The sequence below is a fragment of the Salvia splendens genome, unplaced genomic scaffold (assembly GCF_004379255.2).
Source record: "Salvia splendens isolate huo1 unplaced genomic scaffold, SspV2 ctg973, whole genome shotgun sequence".
Taxonomy (NCBI): Eukaryota; Viridiplantae; Streptophyta; class Magnoliopsida; order Lamiales; family Lamiaceae; genus Salvia; species Salvia splendens.
In genome coordinates this window covers 260115-282613 of record NW_024599664.1, presented here as the reverse complement: position 1 = coordinate 282613, position 22499 = coordinate 260115, and positions in this window count along the sequence as shown.

Genomic DNA, 22499 nt, shown 5'->3' with positions numbered 1-22499 from the left:
AGTAGTAAACCCCGTACTTCTCACACTTAGACTATTGAATAGTCTAAGTGTTCTGAATAGGGTTTACACACACATACTACACAAATTATGCTACCTAAAAAACAGAACACAATTAAAATAAGAAAAACTAAAACTTAAAATAAAAAAAAACTAACTGGTCAGTGGGTTGGTCACATGTTTCTCCTGCTCCTCCGTGGTGCAGGGGTTGGTGCAAGTGGTTCTTCTGACTCCTCTTCCTCGGATTCGGATTCACTTATCTCAGATTCTGCCGGTTCCTTGGTACCTTTCTCCTCTATCTCTTCTACTTCTGTCTCGCCTACTTCTGTCTCGGCTACTCTTGGTTCATTAGTTTGGCCTCCGTGGCCACTCGGTCCAGCTCCTCGGATTGTCTTTCCTTGCACTAACTCTTTCAGAAAACTTTCCATCACATTTGTCAAGCGGGTCAACTCCGCTCTGGCCTGCCTATTCTCCTCCGCTAGTTCTGCCACCGCCCTCTCTAAACTCCCCTGCATCTGCGCTTGAGCTTGCGTGCCCTGGCTTGCTGCAACTCTCCCAGTCAGGATCGCCTCTTCACCCATCACGTAAAAATGCGGGGCTCCTTCTCGGATATAAACAGTGTTGGTTCGGAAGAAAAAGGGCTTATCAAACTAACTAGGAGGGTCGACCATATTTAAAGGGGACAGCTCGTCAACCTCCACCACGGTGATATTGTTTCTTACAAAATCTCCCAGTAGGTGACACAGGGAAAGATTTCTAGTAGGATGTGTAGCTATGAGATGACACTGATAGGCGGTCCAAAATCCCAGATGGACTCTTCTCTTGCACTTGGTTCAACAAAGGAGGTAAAGTTCTGTCATCGGCGTCCGGATGGCCGAATTCGACTGCCCTAGCAGGTTGAAATCAAGATAAAGCTGAACCAGGTGCAAGATAGGGTTGTTAAAATGGATGGAGCGGGATATGGTGGATGAGAATTTCCCGGCATCTGGGTGAGTTAGTTCTACCCAAGCCTCCTGAGGTTCAAAGTCGATATGGCGTCTAGGAATTCCCCTGTCTCTATTCTCCAATCCGGCCCTATGGTCTCTTCCTAACTACACATCCCCAATCTGACAGTCCATTCAACAAACCCATGCTCACCTCCGCTCCGATCAACCTAAAGCTTATTGACACCTCGTCCAAATCGGTAGTAACTTTGAATCTGAAAGTTGTGAAGAATTCCTTCGCTAGCCTAACAAGGATATTCGGATCCCTATTCTCCAATAACCAATCAAATCCCAACGCACGCACATAAGATATAAAAGGTTCACATGAATCCAACTCATCGAGGGAAGGAAAGTGGAGTACCTTTCCACACTTAACTTGCTTGCTTCCGTCATCCTTATTATCGAAAGCATCTTGGAGTTTTTTGGAGTCGAACAACTTCATTTCTTCCACCAGCTCATCTGTAAGTTCCACTGCCCAGCGTCGGTACTTCAACCTCTCTACCGGAGGATGTATTAGCTCCCGATGGTTTTGTGGAAGTTCCTGCTCACCATACTCTTCGTCCTCTAGGGAGATATCACTGTCAGAGTCTGACTCTTCACTAGCAGGATCTGCTGCTGTGTTCGCCTTCGCCTTGCTGGATGTCCATTTTCCTAGGCATCTCTGCGATACTCTCTTCGGCTTTGACCGTTCTGTCTTTGGATCGCTCTTCAACACCAATTTCCTTCTAACTGCTTTCGGCTTTGAGACTTTTGGTGCCACTTAATCTGGTACCGATGGTTGTTCCTCGGTCTCCTTTTCCTCAATTTGCGTAACACTCTCTCCTACTCCTGGCTTGGGGGTCATTGACTGTGGTTCTTCTTCTCCGGTTTGTCTCTCTTTCATCTCGTCTACTAGCTGGCGGGCTTGGTCTTCTCAGTTGTTCACTGTATTAGCTTCTTTAACCTCTCCTAGTACCTCCGATGCGAGGTTCCGATCCCCAGCCATCGTGGCAGTGCCATCTTCCATTCTGGTCACCTCGCTCAAAAGCGCTTCAAACTCCTCATCCGTCATAAGGCCTTGTTTCCTGGACGTTTCATTCTGATCTATTTATACTCTGGCTATTTCTTGAGGAACAGGTTCCGCTTCCGGCATTCTCTCTGGTTCATCTCCTTCCTCCTGGCTCCCATGCTCTTCGCTATTTTTCCCTTCACTTTCCCCTAAGTCAGAGTCAAAATAGGAGGAAAGGGGGTCGACATCCATTGGATTGCCTTGTTGGTGAGTCGGGGAGGGTTTTGAGGACTCTGATGGTGCGGTCGTCGTGGGAGATATCCTTTATTGCCGGGTTGCTGCGGAAGTCAGAATGGAAGTGGGTGGTTGTACTGTGGGTTACACAATCGGTTCTGATGCAGGTACTGCCGGGGCTTCTCCGGTCATGCTCCAATTGCCTCCGATTCGGCTAAAACCAGCCAACTCGGCCGTCCAATCTCGATTCGGGTCCTGCTGTCTGAGGAACTCCGTCTTTACGTCCGAAGAAACCATCGCTGGAACCTGAGAAATCGGTTCTTGTGGTTGCGGGTTCGGCGGCCGCTCCTCCGTTGGTGGTTGCAATTCTGGGGTTTCTTCCCGTCGGGTTGAAGGGGGCTTTTCACCGGTTTGTTTTCTTGCCATTTTCTTCTTCCCCATGGTTTGGATCAGAGATTTCTGGTGGTAATGTAGGTGGTGCTTTCTATGGGAAATGGTGGGAATTTTTGAAAGAGAGAAATTACGGGTGAGGGTTTGTGAGGTGAAGGGATATAGACGGTTTGGTTATGAGAGTGGAATGGGCAGTTGAGGGTTTGTAACCGGCTATGAGCGGTTTCCAGGTTGGTGTCGATTCGTGTGGGAGACGGTTGGGAGTGCTGCCCCTGATTAGACGTCGCCTGTCCTTTCTCTGCACACGCGCCCTCCCAGTCACTGTCCTCCTGCAAAGCTGCACCAAACCCCAATTCAAATTTCGTCCCTTAATAATTTCCCCCCTATATTTTCCCAGATTAGTAACAAAGTAAAAAGGACACTTAAATAAAATTGGGAGTTTCACCAAAACGGCATTCTGGTGGTCAGTACGTACTCCAAATTAATATTTGAGGTCCGAAAAATATTTTTGGATTTTAAAATTTAACTAGCATGAAAAGATTAAATTAACTACCACGTATTTACAATATTTACCTTTTCCTTAGATAATTTGGAATTCTACTTGGCCAGTATGTGCAAACTTCACTAAAAGAAAACTAGCCCAGTGGAACTCCAAATTCCTATCCTACCGGTCAGTATGCAACCTTAGTATGTGGTTGCAGTGAAATCTCATCCACTACATCCACCTCACTATTATCCCTAAACACCTTCAACCTATGTCCATTTACGATAAAAGGTTCAGAGTTAGAAAGACTCCCTTAAATCTCCACTGCTCCATTAGAACGAAGTGCGATTATGACATACGGTCCTGTCCACTTCGACTTGAGTTTCCCAGGCATTAGCTTCAATCTCGACTGGAAGAGTAGTACTTTCTGGCCAACATGGAGGTCTTTGGTCCTTAGATTTCTGTCGTGTCACAATTTAGTTCTCTCCTTGTACCACATGGTGGAATCAAACGATTCCAATCTAAGTTCCTCTAACACCTGTAGCTGCAGCTTCCTTTCCTTCTCACAGGCCTTAGCATCCATATTAACTTGCTGTACTGCCCAGTATGCTCGGTGCTCGATCCCCACCGGTAAGTGGCACATCTTTCCAAAAATGATTCAGTACAGAGACATTCCTATGGGTGTTTTGTAGGCTGTACGATATGCCCATAGAGCATCCTCTAACCTCATACTCCAGTCCTTCCTGGAAGGATTGACGGTTTTCTCCAGAATCTTCTTTATCTCTCGGTTAGAGATCTCTGCTTGACCGTTCGCTTGCGGGTGGTAGGGGCTAGATAGTCTGTGGTGTACACCGTACTTCTTCATCAAGGCCTCGATTGTGCGGTTACAGAAGTGGGTTCCCTGATCTGATATGATGACCCTTGGTACTCCGAACCGACTGAAAATATTACTCTTGAGAAACTTAGCCACCTTCTTCGCCTCACACGTGCTTGTGGCCTTGGCTTCCACCCACTTAGAGACGTAGTCAACTGCGACTAAGATATATAAGTTCCCATAAGACGAGGGAAAAGGACTCATGAAGTCCATCCCCCATATGTCGAACAGCTCACAAACAATAACCGGTACTTGTGGCATTTCATCTCGTGCAGCTATCCCACCGGTCAGTTGACAACGTTCACAACTTCTACAGAATTCATAGGCATCCTTGTTGAGGGTTGGCCAATAAAATCCGCTGTCCAGAATCTTCCTTGCCGTTTTTTTGGGACCGAAGTGTACTTCACAGGCCAAGGAGTGGAAATGTGTCAATACGTCCCTCTGCTCCCAGTCAGGAACGCATCTTCTTATCACTTGATCTGCTTCTTCCCTCCAAAGGTATGGATCGTCCCAGAAGTAATATTTTGCTTCACTTTTGATCTTCATTCTTTGAGCTTTGGTGACGTTTGGCACTTCTGGAAGCTCTCCTGAAACTAAGTAGCTGGCCAGGTCCGCATACCATGGCCCTTGCCCTACTTTTCCTTCCCGTTTTCTGTGACATCCTGGTCAGTAAGCTTCATCACCTCTTCCCAATCAATTTTTCTTGAGGAAAAAATCACTTCGCACAAGTGTTCCTCCGGAAATCGGTTGTATACCTCCCTACTGCTCCCATTTTGCACTATCCTGCTCAAATGATCCGCGACTTTATTCTCGAACCCTTTTTTGTCTTCAACCTCCCAATCGAACTCTTGTAACAGGAGTACCCATCGGATCAAGCGGGGTTTTGATTCTTTCTTTGCAACCAGGTACTTAATTGCCGCATGGTCAGTATAGACGATGACCTTGGATCCCAATAAGTATTGCCGAAACTTCTCGAATGAGTACACTATGGCTAGCATCTCTTTCTCAGTGGTGTCATAATTCCTTTGAGCTTGATTCAACATTTTAGATGCGCAGAAGATCACATACCTTTTTCCTTCGATCTTCTGACCCAGAACAGCTCCCACTGCGTAGTCGCTGGCATCACACATCACTTCGAAAGGATGCTCCCAGTCAGGATCCGGATAATTGGTACAGATATCAGCTTTTCTTTGACAAGGTTGAAAGCGGCCTTGCACTGTTCATCGAAATTGAACTCCACCTCGTTTTGAAGCAGTCTGGTAAGGGGTTGGGCAATTTTGAAAAAAGGGCATAGGTTCCAAATGGGCAGGTGAAGGTGGTTTTATCCTGGTCTTCAGGGTCCACGTAGATTTGAAAATACCAGTTGTACCCATCCAAAAAACAAAAGTACTTCTTCCCAGCCAGTCGCTCCAACATCTGATCGATGAACAGTAAGGGGAAGTGGTCTTTCCTGGTTGCGGCGTTCAGTTTGCGGTAATCTATGCACATTCGCCAACCAGTGACTCGCCTTGTTGGTATCAATTCATTTCTCTCATTTTGAACCACTTGGATCCCTGACTTCTTTGGAACCATGTGGACAGGGCTGACCCACTCGCTATCGGCCACCGAATAGATAATCCTCAATGACAACAACTTTAAGATTTCTTTCAGTATTTCTTCCCGCATGTTGGGATTCACCTTTCTCTACGAGTCTCGATGTGCTTTCGCTCATTCTTTTAGCCTGATACGATGCATGCAGATGTCGTGGCTTATTCCCACCAAATCTGTAAGGCTCCATCCAATTGCTTTTTTGTTCTTGCCTAGAACGGTCAGCAGCCTTGCCTCTTGTTCTTTCGTTAGGCTGCTGCTGATAATCACTAAGTATGAGTTTTCCTTCCCTAAGAAAGCATACTTCAGGGTTGGCGGTAGTTTCTTCAATTCAACTTATGGGGGAAGTGTGTCAGCTGGTAGAATGCTCTTTGCAGCATCCCCCTCTTTTTCTAACTCTCCATCTGAAAATTCTTCTGTACTGACTGATAGCTGAGCCCCTGTGGCTCCAATAAATTATGATTCCTGGAAGAAGTCCTTAATTGCTCCTTCTATCTCTCCGTCAGTTAACCCTTGGCTACTGATCAGATCGCACCATGCAGCTGCTTCTACATCAGCCTGCTTATACACATCTAACGCTTGGAGCTTTTCCTGCAATAATTCGGTCTCAAGAAAATCTTGGACTAGGGGGTCAATCACATCAACATAGCATAGATTTTCAGAATCGATAGGATTTTTCATGGCCTCATTGATATCAAATGTGAATTTCTCTCCATGAAAATCGATGCAAATTGTACCTTCAGCCATGTCCACGATTGTCTTAGTTATTCTAAAAAACGGTCTCCCAAACAATATACCACTAGACTCCCTAGTTTCAGACTCACTCATCTTGATCACATAAAAGTCAACAGGATAAGTAAAATCATGTACTCTCACCAACACATTTTCTAACACACCCTCAGGATTTATGCATGACCTATCAGCCAGTTGGATTAATACCCTAGTGCTCGATAACGTTACTCCCTTCAGCCGATTATAAACTAACATTGGCATAACATTTATAGAAGCTCCCATGTCACACATTGCATGCTCGATTTTCACATCTCCTATAGTTATACGCAAAGTGAACATACCTGGATCGGCTCTCTTGGGCGGTAGCTTTTCCTGCACAATTGCTGACGTTATCCCTTCCACCATGATCTTTCCATCTTTCTGGGCTTTCCCGGCTATAAATTCCTTGATAAATTTCCCAAATGGGGGTAGCTTCACGGTTTTAATGAATGGTATGGTGATATCCAACTTCCCAAAAATCGACATGTAATCCACTGGGTTTTCCTTCTTCCTCTTGGTCACAAAATGGTAAAGGAATGGTTTCTCTCCTTTCTCCTCTTCAACCGGTTCCCCGACAGCCTTTCCGGAGTATTTCTTGGGTACATTCTGGGTTGGAGCTTCTTTCATGGATTCTGCTTCCTTAGGCTGGTCTTCCTTGGGTTGTATGCCCTTGGTTTCATCCTTTCCCACTGGTGCTTCGTCCAAAAAAAATGGATCCAGCATCTGAGGCAGAGACCTGTTAAGCTCTTCTTCCGAGACGATGTCTTTCAGTATATTCGTCCCACTGGATTCTCCGTTGGGTTTCCTCGGTTGGGGTCGCTCATAGGTAGTACCAGACCGCAATGTGACCTTTCTCATGTTTACCTCTTCGGGTACATGGACTGTAGACGGGAGTTTCCCTGAATTTTCCTTCAATTCACCCATCGAATTTGCCAGCTGAGCCAATTGCCTATTCCTCATATCTATGTTAGCCTTATGCTACTTCTGGGCACTCTGCATCCCCTGCACTACTTCATTATTGGACTGCAACTCACCCTTGATACTCTGCTGCGAGGCGAGCAATTCTCCCATCATGTCCTCCATAGATCTCCTTGACCTGTTAGGATATTGGGACTGATTTGGCCCTTGGTGCTGGTTATACAGGGGGTTTTGGTTGGGCTGGAAGTTTTGGAAGTTCTGTTGGTTCTGGTTAGGTGGATATTGGTTATACTGGCCAGGAGGGTGGTACTGGTCTTGGTGATACTAATTCTGGTTCTGCTGATGTTGAGGACCTTGGTTAGGCTGATTCTGGTAATTTTGGAAGTTTCTCTGGTGGGGCGATACATAAACAAGGTTCGAGTTCTGGTTTTGTGGGTTTTGGTTGTGGTGCTGTTGGTTGTGGGGTTGTTGGTTTCTTCCTGACCAGTGGAATTGGTGGTCGGGATTTGCTGGGCCACGGTTGGGATTCTGGTTAGGGTGGGGGTTGTAATGGTTTTGGCCTTAACCTTGGTTCTGATTTTTGTTTCCATCTCCCCATCGAAAATTTGGATGGTCCCTCCATGGTGCGTCCTGCTGTCTCCCCTGGTTCCAATTCCCACTAGAGTTGTAGTACCCTGCAGCATTGACTTGCTCCATATTAACAAAATCATTAGGCTGATCATAGATTGGCCTTTGGCTTTCCTGCTCTGCATCCTTGTAGCTCCCAGTTGGGGAAGGTGGTGGTGCGTTCTTCTCGATCGCGCTCAGGAGTGTCTTTTTCAGCTCTTCCGTCTTCAAATCCATCTTCTGCTCTATCTTCTGCTCCTGGTCAGTAGACGAAGCACTCGCAATCCTTTCCCTGTTGTAGCCATCCCTTGAATTGTCGTACTCTTTCTTTGCGCTCAAAAGCTTCCCTAGGACCCTCTTAGCTTCACTGACCCTTAATTGCGTGAAACTTCCTCCTGACGAGTAGTTTGCCAGATCCTTTGTTGCCTTCTTCATCCCCTCATAAAAGGTGTGATGTATTTCTATATCGGCCATGCGATGGTTTGGACTTCCATCCAAAAGGCTCATATACTTCGCCCAATAATCACTCAAGGGTTCATCGTACCCTTGCTTCACACTGGTTATTTCTCTCTTCAACGCACTCATCTCTGATGACGGGAAAAATTTGCCCAAGAACGCTGACTTGAAATCGGCCCATCTCTCAATGGAGTTAGTGAAGAACCAGGTGTTGGCCTCCCCTTTTAGGATGAACGGTAGAGCTTTCAATCTGTAGTCATCCTCGGTCGCCCCTGTTGGCCTTCTCTGTGCCCTACAAATCTTACAGAACTCATGAAGGAATTCGTAGGGGCCTTCAAAGCTCTTCCCACAGTACGTGGGCAGAATTGCAATAACATGGGGCATCACATCACAAGCTGTCTGTCCTGGGGTGACAACTATAGCCTGCGGTGGTTCTCCTACGGTATGCGCATTCAGCGTTCCGATCTCCGGGTCATCATCTATCTGGGCAGCCATCCTCCTTGGGTTACCCTCCAATTGTAGTACTTGTTATGGTATTCATCCTTCTATGGTGTCTTTCTCTTCGTCACTACTCGTGCCAAGGTCAGACAGGGCTGTCGACAGGCCAGAACGAGTGGTTACAAATATAGTTCCTCGTTGGAGTATCTTTGGTCTCCACTGGTCACGAGCCGAGCTGCTTCTCATAAATTGAAAGAAAAAGGAAGAGAAAAAATTATGCACAATATATACGCCAAAGTATCACACACAATAACAGTTAATAACGCCATTTATCCCCGGCAACAGCGCCATTTGAAAGAGTAGGTTTGTGCAGGTGTCGCATCAAGCAAAAGATGTATCCTACTGATCAGGATGGAAGTCCCAGCTAAGCCTGAACCTGGTATCAATAATTCCTCAACCCACTTCTACTGACTAGTATAGTGAATGTAAGGGTCGTATCCCACAGAGATGAATGCGTCTTGGTAATTGTGGTGATATTCTGAAAAGATTGGTTAGCTACCACGCTTTGGGTTGAGATTCTATCTAGATGGGAATTAAAGGTGGTACTTTACTGACTAAGAGGTGTGAAAGATGATTGACAAGCAGCTGTGTACATGAGAGTGGGGGAACATGGTGTTTTAAAAATATGTGGAAGGTACTGGGTTACTATAAAAGGCTAAACGGAATATCAGAGAATAAGTGGTAGTTAGGTGACTAAAAAGCAAAAGTGGAGAAAAGTAAAGGACAAAAGCAAAAAGTAACTAAAAAGCAAAAGTGGTTCCAAACTTAGATGTGGATGTTATCTTCTTCAACATGAATAAACTCAGATCAACAAACCCAGAATTCATAAATGAGAATTTCAGATTAATAACTCACGAACACAGATCTACGATTAAAACTTCAAATCAAAAGATTAACACTGAAACTGTAATTACGCCTACTGGTCAACATGCAAGGTGACGGAAATTACGTAAACTAGGCTTTCACACTTAACCATTTCGGATCTAAATCTAGCATCAAACTCAATTCACAAACTCAGAACGATCAACTCATAAATGTAAACATGCATTCAACACTTGGAAATTATCGTAGCAATTAGATCTAAGCTAACTAGGCAGAATGAAACAAAATCAAACAGGAAACGATGCACGAAAACAACTTCATAGTATTTAAAACGTTTGGATCTCAACCAAAGTACTTCAAAACAAGCAAGTATTGAAAATGCAACAGATCCAACGTAAGAAAAACAAGTAAGATTAACTACGAAAGCAAATAATGATTGTTTTGCCACTCCGAGCGACGAAACTATTATCACTATGCAACAACTGGCTGGAACGAGGGAAAGCGGAAATCCAGCGAACTGGTGGAACTCAGGTGACCATGCTTTGGCGAGGAATGAGAAGATGTAGGACGATGCTGAAGGGACTGATCTACCGAGAGAGAATTCTAACTAAGTATAAGGGGTGTTCCTCCTTTCTCTCTCCAACAATCCTTCTTCTCCATCTCGAGCCTTTTTGGCATGAATACTGGTCAGTATAGCACCCTTCTGGCGCCCTTTTCACCTGAGTTGTCCAACCCTTTTCATACAGACTAGAACCTTTTTCCTGCACACTTTAGCAACTGTTTGGCAGGTATAATCCAATTATGCACATTATACTGACCAGTAACCAAGGCCTAGAATACGACTTATCAAAGGGCTATCAGATGCTCTGTCAACCAGTGCAGATAAATCAGATGAGAAAGTAGCTGCCGATGAAAAGGAGGTGGCGAAGAAGGCAGAGATAATTGTGAAAGCTCATAGGCAGTTGTCTTGTGTCTCGGTGATAAAGAGTTGAGGGAAGTTGCTAAGGAGACCATGACAGCTAGGATTTTGGAGAAGTTAGAGGGTTGTTATTTGACAAAATCACTCGCCAATCAGCTACTCATGAAACTACGCTTGTACTCCTACAAATTTCAGGAGGATAAAAGGATTCTTGAGCAGCTGGAGGATTTTGGTAAGGTTGTTGACGATCTAGAAAATATTGATGTGACCATCAGTGACAAGCATATGGTGATCTTGCTGCTTAATGCTTTACCAAAATCTTACGATCAATTGAGAGATGCCATCGTGTATGGGAGAGAAGGCACCATTACTTTGTTGGAGGTTCAATCGTCTTCGAGAGCCAAGGAACAATATAAAGGAAATGCCAGGAGTCAGGAACCAAGATCTAAAATTTTGACCATCAAGAAGTTCAAGAATAAGAAGGGTTTCAAGAAGGATCATGAGGGTCCAAAGGGGACTTCGAAGGATTCAAAAGAGACAAGATCTTTCCATTGGTACAAGAAACCAGGTGAATTGAAAAAGGATTGTTATTCCTGGAAGATAAAGCAAGTTGAGAAAGCAAGTCAGGGAAAGAATAGCTCTTATTGTATCCAGGAAGCTGAGGCTTCTCATATCTTGAATGTGATGGAAGAAATTGAGCAGAGTTCTTAGATTCTTGACTTGGGTTTCAGTTTCCATATGAGTTCCAATGAAGAATGGTTTGAATCCTTATCTGAGACCACTAGGTCAATAGTGCTAGGCAACAACCAGGTCTGTAAGATTGAAATAATTTGGAACATCTGGATGAGATTAGCTGATGGATCGATTAAAGTTCTTACTGATGTGAGATTCATCCCTAAGGTTAAAAAAACTTGATTTCACTTGGGTTTTCGGAAAGCAAAGAGTGTCCATTCTCCTCTTTTGGTGGAAAGATGGAGGTTAGCAAGGGTGGTATGGTTAATTTGAGAGAGGAAAGGAGATGAAGCCTATACTATCTAGATGCATCAGTGGAGAAGCCTGGTGAATCAAATACAGTCAATGCTGACTCCATCAAATTGTGGCATCTAAGACTGGGTCATCCAGCTTTTGGTAGTGTAGACCAACTGATCAAGAAGCAGCTGATACCTGGAGTAGGAGATAAGAATACTTAGACTTGTGAGAAGTGCATACTAGCCAAGGCAAAGAAATTACCATATCCTAGAGGTAAACACAACTCTCAGGCTCTTTTAGATTATGCTTATAGCGATTTATGGGGGCCTGCTCCAGTGAATTATGTGGGAGGAGGAAGGTACTATATGACAATTATAGATGATTATTCTAGAAAGATTTGGTTGTATGTGTTGAAGGAAAAATCTGGGGCATTTTTGAAATTCAAGGAATTGTGTAACTTGATGAAGAATGAGAAGGGGAGTATGCTAAAGTGTTTAAGAACGGATAATGGGTTAGAGTTCCTGATAAGGCCAATTTCATGTATCGGTTTAGGGGTAAAAAGCATGTGTTATTTGTGCAGGAATGTCGCTTGACCAAGGGCAACAAGGCAAAGCTGATCAAGCTGGCGCAGAAGGCGAAAAAGGCCAAAATCTGGTGGGTTGATCAAGGAGGTGATCAAGCAGTTAGAAGGGGGACCATTGCATTCTAGAAGGAAGACACATGAGGTTGATGCGCTGGATGGTAATCATCAAGGACTACATTCTAGAAGGGGACACGTGTTAATGCGTAAGGCGCAAGGATGAAGCCGAATCATCACTCCGTTATTGAGGAAACGCGACATTCTAGAAGAAGGGCACATATCAATCGATGAGGGGCCCAATCCCAGCAAGGACGAATATTTGCTGCCAAAGTTATTATCGTAGTTGGAGGTTGTGTGAGGAGCTTATAAATAGAGGATGCAGTGCCATCAAAAAGATCTCCTTCCTTCCGCTTCTAGTTTAGTTTTTCTTTTTAGTTTAGTTTCCGCATGTTCCAAGTTCTTCCCCAGTTCCAAAGATAGCTTAGTTAGATAATAGAAATGGTTAGTTAGAAGAAAGCGACCGAAGGGAGCGCGACAGAGAAATTGATATTTGTTCGGCGCGGTCTCAAGTTTCCGACCGAGGACTTCTCGGCTTTACTCGCTTTCTTGTTTTCTGAATTTGTTAGTTTAGTTAAATTTGGTTTTGTTTCGTGGTTAAAGAATCTTGCTCGTATTCTGCACTTTCCAGTTCTGTGTTGAAGTCTTTTATAAAATTCAAAGTTATTTTGATTTCGGAATCTTGTTTACTGTCTAGTTTAGTTCCGTTTTGAAATCCCAGATCAAGTGCTTGCATCTTCATTATGTTGAATGACGAAGTAGTTTGTGTTTTCATAGTATGCCTAGGTAGTTAAGTCTTTATTTCAGCTTGTCGCTTACTTGATCCGTTAGTTCTTTCCCAGCATGATTAGTTACTTGATCCAGTAGTTAGTTTATATTCTACCTAGCGTAATCCAGTAGTTTTAAAACTCCTAACTTAAAGCGTGGCAGCAGCCGACCCCTATTCACTATTCACACACTCAACGCACCGGTTTCTCTGTGGGATCGACCACGTACTTGCCGCTTTACTGTTAAAGTAGTGCATGTTTGGGAGTTATAAATATATTTTCGGTGAACGAGAGAGAACGCCTTGATCAAGTGGCAACGACATTTTCTAACTGATCCACCCGGTTTGGTTATCTTCCATATAACTTGATCCATCTGCGCGTTCGATCCACGCCTCACCAAAAATGGCGCCGTTGCTGGGGATGCATGGTGTTATTACATGGATGTGTTTAGTGCATAGGTGTAAATAGTTTTGTTTCTTTCTTTTCTGATTGGTTTTCTTTCCGTTCATGCGAAGATACCACTGTGGAGGACATTGGAATCATGCTCTCATATACAGAGATACAAACGCTCATTGGCGAATCCAGGAAGCCGGTGTTGTTACCACTCGATACAGAGCCACGTTAGCAGCAGCAGCAGCCGCAAAACAACTGACCAGCGAGGAAAAATGAGAACAGAACCCTCCACCTAAACCACCTCTCGAGGAAGCAGAAAAAAAGATGGCTCTCGTCAACAACGATTCAGGAATTGGCTCCCTACATGCCCACGATGTGAAGGAGCCCACCCATGCCATCGCTATCACTCCAGGAATACGGACGATCGCGATCAAATCAGGAGTGTTAGCCCTTGTTATCAAATTTCTATGGCCTCTCGAAGGAATGTCCTTACACTTTTCTAGAAGAATTTTGCAGATATTATGATATTCAACCCGTGCCGGCTGGATCCACATCTGAAGATTATAGGCTCAAGGCTAATCCCTTCGTCTTGAAGGGCGACGCAGGAGTCTGGCTGTCGAGGTTGCCAGAAGGATCAATCAGAAAATAGGTCGAGTTTCGGATGACATTCTTAGACCGCTTCTTCCTAGCGTCGAAGACGAGTGCTTTAAAAAGAGAGATTACAGAGGCGAGGCAAGAGTATGATGAGCCTCTGGGCCAATACTGGGAAAGATTTCAAGGACTGCTTCAAGCATGCCCCAACCACAAGATGGGAGAGCGGGAGATTTACTCAACCTTCTATGGTATACTGACGGTGGACAACAAAAACGATCTCAACCTAGCAGACCAAGGGGATTTCTCAAAAACCCCGTTCAGTCAAGCGAAGAGTATTCTGGAGAGGCTAATCGAACGAATGAGGTCATATGAAACCTCATGCAGCCAATACAGATGAGGAGCGATGCACGTGGCAGAGGCACGTAGTGATGAGAAGCTGGAGGCTCGATTCGAGCAGATGGAGAAGAAGCTGCTAGAGTCAGTAGAGAAGTCCAGAGCACCTCCACCGCCTGCACCCAAGGAGAAACCATATGAGCCACCACCGCCGGAAGAGCACCACTACTGTTACTGCGAGTTTCCTCCTGAAGTGAAACCGCAACCTGAGGTGAATGCCGTCGGCCATTGGATCGCAAGTGGAAACTGGATCCAGGGGAAGCAGAGGGATGCTCCGTGGAGAGATCATCCTAACTTCAGGTGGAGTGACCAGAGCCAAAGCCAACCACCTCAACCACCAACACAACAAATACAACCCTCCGAGGGCAGCCCAATTGGCCCGCTCGGAACCAAAAGAGATCAAACAACGGAGGGAACAGAATGCAGGGTGGTCAAGCAAACTGGTCAGGTGGACCACAAGGCAATTGGACAAGCGGTCACCAAGGTAACTGGTCCAACGGAGGAAAAGCTAATTGGTCAGGAATACAGCAGGAAGGAAACTGGGGTACGACATCAAGGCCCCCAGTCAAGCAACCAGGGGAGACAACCGAACAACCAGGTGGTTAGCTACATTCCGCCACATCAACGGGGAAATCAGCAGCACCAAGGGAATCAACAACACAGTTAACCACCGTACCAGCCAGAGCACTATGGGCTGTCCGATACGCTCAGCCAAACCACGGTGGGGGGCCATCAAACCAAAGATATAACCGGCACCCCAATGAAGGCCTGAGAGAAATGATGGTTCCGCACCAGCCTAATGATGCGATGCGAGAAATTCAGGAGGCTCAGAAGGAGCAGAGGACGGCGCTGGACATGCTTATAAAGCTGTTATCTCAAGTTGCCATGTCGCTGGGAGAGCTGAGAGGCAACGAAGGGAAGATCCCTGCCACTGTGCAACCACCTGGGCGGGAGAATATAAGAGAAGTCTCCATGAGGTCAGGGAAGGTATACCAGAGCCCCAGCCCACCTGCGGTATCGCCAGTGTATGTGCCTGGACAGAGCCACCAAGAGGAAGGAGAGTCCAGTGGAGCTGATCAAGCCAAAAGGAGAGACAAAGGGAAAGCGAAAATGGGAGGCGAAACCTCGGAAGAAAGTCAAGGAGAAGAAGCTGAGAAGGTCAAGCCCTACCTCGTGGAATGGTCACCAGGAAAAGAGACGCCACGATGTGGCTAGTCTTTTTAAAGACGTGGAAGTCAAGGTGCCACTCTTGACGGCATTGATGATGCCCCCAATCAACAAGTTTATAAAGGACTACCTAGCGGGGAAGGTAAACGAAGAAGAGAGAATGATTGCAGAAGAAAATGTCTCTGCAGTGATCCAACGGAGCGACCTTCCATCAAAGAAAACTGATCCAGGAATGTTCACACTCCCGATTTCGATCAGAGATATTCAAGTGGAGCACGCCATGTGCGATTTAAGGGTATCTATCAACGTTCTGCCGTATGCTATCTATAAGAAGCTAGGAGAGGCTAAGCTGGTCGATACCGACATCATGATACAGCTAGCTCATAGATCTTGCATTCACCGGAGGGAATTCTAGAAGATGTAATAGTGAAGGTGAATGATTTTCTATACCCAGCCGACTTCTTCGTCATCAAGATGACAGAGCCAGCGGTGAAGGAGTCAAGTGGAGTCCTGTTGGGAAGACCGTTCCTGTCGACGGCCAGCACTATAATAGACGTCCGTAATGGGATGATCAGCTTGGATTTCAATGGAGAACAGTTCACGTTGAACATGGACGAAGCAATGAAGAGGCCGACAGATCGTGAAAACGTATATTCGGTGGATGTGACTGAGCCGCAGGTGCAGGAGTATCTGGAAGAGGAGTTCTTACAAAGGCAGATTACAGACTCCGCCGCGGATGAGGAAGTTGAGAGAGAAGTCGCCGAATGGTATGAAGCCATGAACGTCGGTGAAATGGATGATCAAGCCATCGCGAAAGCGGTGATGGATTTTTGCGAGCGACCGCGACCAGCTGGGTCAAGTGGAATCACTCAAGTGTCTAGCCTCGAGAAGCTGCCTGATCAAGGCAAGCCACTGAGAAGAGAAACAGAAGAGAATCCTCTGACTACTGAAATACCAGAACCCGCAAAGGAATTGAAGCCCCTTCCAGCACAATTGAAGTACGCCTATCTGGGGCAAGATGAAACAATGTCCGTTATCATCAACAGTTAGTTGACCCAGGGGCAGGAAGACAAATTGGTGGAAGTACTAAGGCGAAATCAGAAGGCCATCGGATGGAAGTTGACGGATCGAGTAGCCATCAACCCAGACTTATGCATGCACCATAACAGACTGGAAGAAGGAGCTAAGCCCCATCGTGACCAGCAGCGCAAACTCAACCCCAACATGAGGGAAGAGGTACTCAAAGAGATAGTCAAGCTGGTATCCATAGGAATCATCTACTCCATCCCGGATAGCAACTGGGTCAGCCCAGTACATATGGTCCCGAAGAAGGGCGAAATCCAAGTTGTAAAGAACGAGAAGAATGAATTGATTCCGACACGGCCTGTCACTGGGTGGAGAATGTGTATTGATTACTGGAAGCTGAACGCGGCCACAGAGAAGGATCACTTCCCTTTGCCTTTTATTGAGCAGATGCTTGAGAAGTTAGCTAGGAAGCAATACTTCAGTTTCCTCGATGGGTACAGTGGCTACTTCCATATCGCGGTGAATCCAGAGGACCAAGAAAAGACCACTTTCACCTACCCTTTTGGCACCTAAGCCTACAGAAAGATGTCGTTTGGCCTCTGCAATGCCCTAGGCACTTTCCAAAGATGCATGATGAACATTTTCTCTGATTTGTTGGAAGACTGCATAGAGATCTTCATGGACGATTTTACCGTCTATGGGGACACATTTGATCAAGGGCTGCATAACCTGAACAGAGTGCTGGAGAGGTGTCGGCAGAAGGACCTAGTCTTAAATTTCGAGAAGTACCATTTCATGGTCACCGAAGGCATTGTCCTGGGCCACGTGGTGTCGAGCAAGGGGATAGAAGTGGATCAAGCCAAGGTAGCAGTTATAGCAAAGCTCCCATACCCGACGAATCAGAAAGAGATCAGGGCTTTCTTGGGCCATGCGGGTTTTTACAGGCGATTTATCAAGGATTTTGCGAAGATAGCCCAGCCCTTGACAAGGCTACTCCAGAATGATGTGGAGTACGAGTTTTCTGATGCCTGCAAAGCCGCCTTCCAGCTATTGAAGGACAGACTGATCAGCTCTTCGATCATACGCGCCCCCGACTGGAGTCACCCCTTCGAGACGATGTGCGATGCAGGTGATTAAGCAGTGGGGGCGGTCTTGGGTCAAAAGATCGATGGGAAGAGTTATGTTATCTTTTACGCTTCAAAGACTCTTAATCAAGCGCTAACAATAACGATACGACTGAGAATGAGATGCTGTCAGTAGTCTATGCCTTCGAGAAGTTAAGGCCCTACCTGCTGGTCTCGAAAGTTATTGTCTATACCGACCACGCGGCGATCAAATACCACCTCGTGAAGAAAGAGTCGAAGCCGCGCTTGATTAGGTGGGTACACCTACTACAAGAGTTCGACTGGGAGGCGGTCGACAAGAAGGGAAGCGAGAATAGAGTGGCTGATCACTTAAGACAAATTAGGCAAGAAGATAATGGGGAAGCCATCTCTGACACTTTCCCTGAGGAACACTTGTACCTGATCAAGTCAGCGTTCAGCCTTCAGTGGATCAACCGAGCTGAGAGGATTGATCAAGCTGACCGAGGGGAGGAGATCTAACACATACAGAAGGAGCCATGGTTTGCGGACATGGCCAACTATCTGGTGACGGGCGAGCTGCCAAGAAATGAAGAAGCCACTAGAGCACAGAAACAGAAACTAAAAAACGACTCCCGATTCTTCTATTGGGATGATCCGTATTTGTGGAAGATAGGGGCTGATCAAGTCATCCGACACTGCATACCCGAGTGGGAACAAGAGGACGTATTGGTCCACTGCCACACACTAGCTTGTGGCAGTCATTTCGGTCCAAAGAAGACATCGATGAAGGTGCTTGACAGTGGTTTTTACTGGCCCTCCATCCATAAAGACGCCTACGAGTTTTGCAAGAGATGCCCCTGATGCCAGCTTACTGGAGGGATTTCGGCGAGAGATGATATTCCACAAGTCCCTGTGATAGTATGCGAGATATTCGATGTATGGGAATGGAATTCATGGGAACCTTCCCATCTTCTGAAGGCAATCTCTATATTCTGGTGGTAGTGGACTAAGTGGATAGATGCTAAGGAAACAAGGACGTGTGAGTCCAAAGAGGTGGCCAAGTTCTTAAAATCAAACATCTTTACCCGGTATGGGGTACCTAGGGCCATCATCTCTGATCAAGGAACTCACTTCGTCAACTAGACCATCAAAGCTTTAATGAGAAAATATGGCGTCCACCACCGACTGTCCACACCTTACCACCATCAGTCAAATGGCCAGGCTGAAGTGTCTAATAGGGAGATCAAGGCGATTTTGGAGAAGACGGTAAACCCCACAAGGAAAGATTGGAGTCGTCGACTGGAGGACGCGCTCTGGGCATACAGAACCGCCTTCAAGACGCCGATCGGAATGTCCCCTTACCGTCTGTTATTCAGGAAAATGTGCCATTTACCTGTGGGAATCGAGCATCAGGCCTTTTGGGCGATTAAAGAGATGAATCTGAATGCTAAGTACTGTGTTGAAGAAAGGAAACCGCAGCTGCAAGAGCTTGAAGAGCTCCGCCTTGACGCTTACGACTCTGCCATGTGGTACAAAGAAAGGACAAAAATGTGGCATGACAAGAACCTCAGCAAGAAGGAGCTCAAGATGGGCCGGAAGGTATTGCTTTTCCAGTCAAGAATCAAGTTGATGCCTGGGAAGTTGAGGTCAAGGTGGATAAGCCCCTATACCATCATCGCCATACGAGCAAATGGGGTAATCGAACTCCAAGGAAGCGACCCTAATTCGTCTTGCTTTTTGGTGAATGGGCATAGAGTGAAGCCTTATACAGATGGAACGGATGTGTGTGTGGTGGACGACATTCCACTGCTCATGCCTAACTCTCTCCAGTACAAGCAGGTATAAGGAGTGACTAAGTATTCTTGGGTAGTCTGCTTGATCGCGCAACTAATTTCTAAACCTACAAACTGATCAAGTGACGTCCTAAGGGCACTCAGTCAACTCCTTGGTGGTTTAGTGTAAATATTTTTCGTATTATTAACTTTAAACACATAGGAAATTAAAATTTTTTAAAAAGAGGCAACTGATCAAGTGGTTATTAATTGAGTATTCATCTGGAATCACTTGTCCACTTGATCAGCTGGAATTTCGATTTAATTGGTGGGTTAAAGTGGTTTGATTGATCAAGGCAGGGTGATGAAAGGACGCACTCATTTGAAAAAGCGCTGAAAGACTAAACGTCGGAGAAGGCAAACTATTGCTTTGAAAAGTCGTACTAGAGCAAGAAGTGTATCAAGGAAGCCAAGCCATCTGTCGCTCTGAAAAAGCACGCCAGTACTCGAAGAGTCGCACGGACACCAACAGTCTACATTTGACTATAAAAGGGAGTTTTCTGTACTGTACTTCACTTTTTCTCCCAACCGCCTACAGTACGCTTCTTTGCTCTCATCCATTTCTCTCTCAAGTTTCAGAACCCTAGCCCAAAGCACCACCACTTCCAGAGAAAGAAAAAAAGAGAAAATCCACCAGATATCAGAAAAATGAAGATCACCATGATCACCACTTCATCCAGCGAGGATGTTCCCGGCGCTAGCAGTAGCGGCCGTGGACCTTCCACGCCTGCCACGGCGCCACAACCCAGCGTCGCCGTTCCACCCCGTACAGTGGCCCCGACATTCATGAGGCAAGTAGAGCGTCTTCTTGGCAGTGTACCTGCCGGAACGGACAACGCAGCGGTCTACGCCGCCCTAAAAGCACAACTGGGAATGCCGAAATCCCAGAATCCCGCTCGAACTCCCACATCCCAAAATCCCCCACCTTCTCCTCCCAAAACAACTTCTCTTCCCAGAACACAATTTCCCCCCTCTCCTAAACTTACCCCTATCTTCCCGCTGGTACAGTACAGTGGGGATTACTCAGATGATGCAGAGGAGGAAGAGACTCTAGCGCAGCCTGTCGCCGCTCACACCCAGGGCGAGTGGAGTTGGAGCTGCTCATCGGAGATCCTCCTAGCGCTAGCCCTAAGCCAGAAGATGGCACCTCTGCCCTAAACGTCCCATCACCAGTGAGTGGCGGGGGTTCTAATTCCACCCCGTTTCAAAAGGTTTCTACAAATAGAGGTGGTGGAGATCGATGATGACAACCTAGAGGACTTTCCGCATTTCCCCAATGATATTCTACTACAGTAAAGAGAGACAGAATGGAACTTTGTACGGAATGTGGTGGATGAACCAGCACCAGGGAGGGAGGAGGAGTCACTACACTGCCGGTCACGCCGTGTAAGGAAACGCATGGATGAAGCAGAGGCCATGGTGGCCAATCAACCAGAAAGGGAGGAGGAACCGACGGACCAGAGGCCACGCGTCGTGCGGCGCCTAGTGGATGAGGAAGAGGCTGCCGAGGACAGCCATGCAAGGAGAGAGAGAGAGAGAGAGAGAGAGAGAGAGAGAGAAAGAGGAAGGAGAAGGAGCTTGCTCACCCTCCTAAGAAAAGCCGCCCTGCCAGCCAGGGCATAGTATCAGAGACGCCGACCAGCCAGCCTCCCCACTGCCGTGAGAAGGAGATGATGGCAGTGACACTGAGGGGCGTGAGCTCCGCTGGACCCGGACGTCCAGGAGGCACCAAGGAAGGCCTGCAACAGCCCCTGCCGCCGACTACTCTAAACAATCTGTGGCCTTGACCGCAGACCTCCTCCAACAGATGCTAGAGTTCGACAATCCCAAATGGCAGGAGGAGGTCAACCAGCGGGTGACCGCGCAGAAGAGGCTGAAGGCAGGGAAGAAGCTCCACCAACTGTCCCTGGAGAAGATCCAGGTTGAGGAGAGGTTTGCCGAGTACATCACTGGCATTGGGTTCGAATGGCTCTTGGAGGTGGATGAAACCCCTGTGCCTGAGGTCTTGGCCAAAGAAATTTTTACTTCTTTCCGGTTTACCTATAGCACAGACCTGGAGGCCAGGAGTATCACTTTCCGAGTGAAATAATAGCCCAGCCCGATCCAGCAAAATTGTTCAGATCTTGGTCTCCTGACTCATGTGCTCTTCTTTTTCTTTTTACAGTTTATATTTTTAAAATTTTTGACTTAGAACCCTTAGGACCTTACCTTAACACATTACTCCCCTGAGCCCCATTACAACCGAAACAAAGACCTTAAGGAACTATCTTGTGCAGTCTGATTCGAGGTATTAAATGTGTGGCAATTACTGAGTGAACAGTCCTAACATCTCTGGTGAGAAATGAGTGACTGAGTGAATCCAGCAGTTGGTTTAAATTGAGCAATCTTGACAAACTGACACCTTGAACAAGTGAACGCGAAAGGGAAGAAACATAAGCTGCTGGAAAATGGATTGACCTTCACCTCAGGTATGATTGTTGGAAGTTTCTTCGGTTTATGCATCTATTTGAATATGTGTCTTTGTTTTGAGTCTTGTTTCTTTTCGTTTTCTTTCACTTTCTTGAATCGAGTAAACCATGCTTGAAATTTACCTTATCTTTTTCTTTTCTTTTCTTTTTCTTTATACTTGAGGACAAGTATGTTTTAAGTGTGAGCAGTTTGATAAGGCCTATTTCATGCATCGGTTTAGGGCTAAAAAGTATGCTACTTGATCAGTTTATCGAGCAAGCAAGTGTTATTTGTGCAGGAATGTCGCTTGACCAAGGGCAACAAGGCCAAGCTGATCAAGCTAGCGCAGAAGGCGAAAAAGGCAAAAATCGGGTGGAAAGGTGATCATGCAGTTAGAAGGGGGACCACTGCATTCTAGAAGGAAGACACGTGAGGCTGATGCGCTGGATGGCAATCATCAAGGACTGCATTCTAGAAGGGGACACGTGTTAATGCGATATTCTAGAAGAAGGGCACATATCAATCGATAAGGCGCCCAATCCCAGCAAGGACGAATATTCGCTGCCAAAGTTGTTATCGTAGCTAGGGGTTGTGTGAGGAGCTTATAAATAGAGGATGAAGCGCCATTAAAAAGATCTTCATCCTTCCGCTTCTAGTTTAG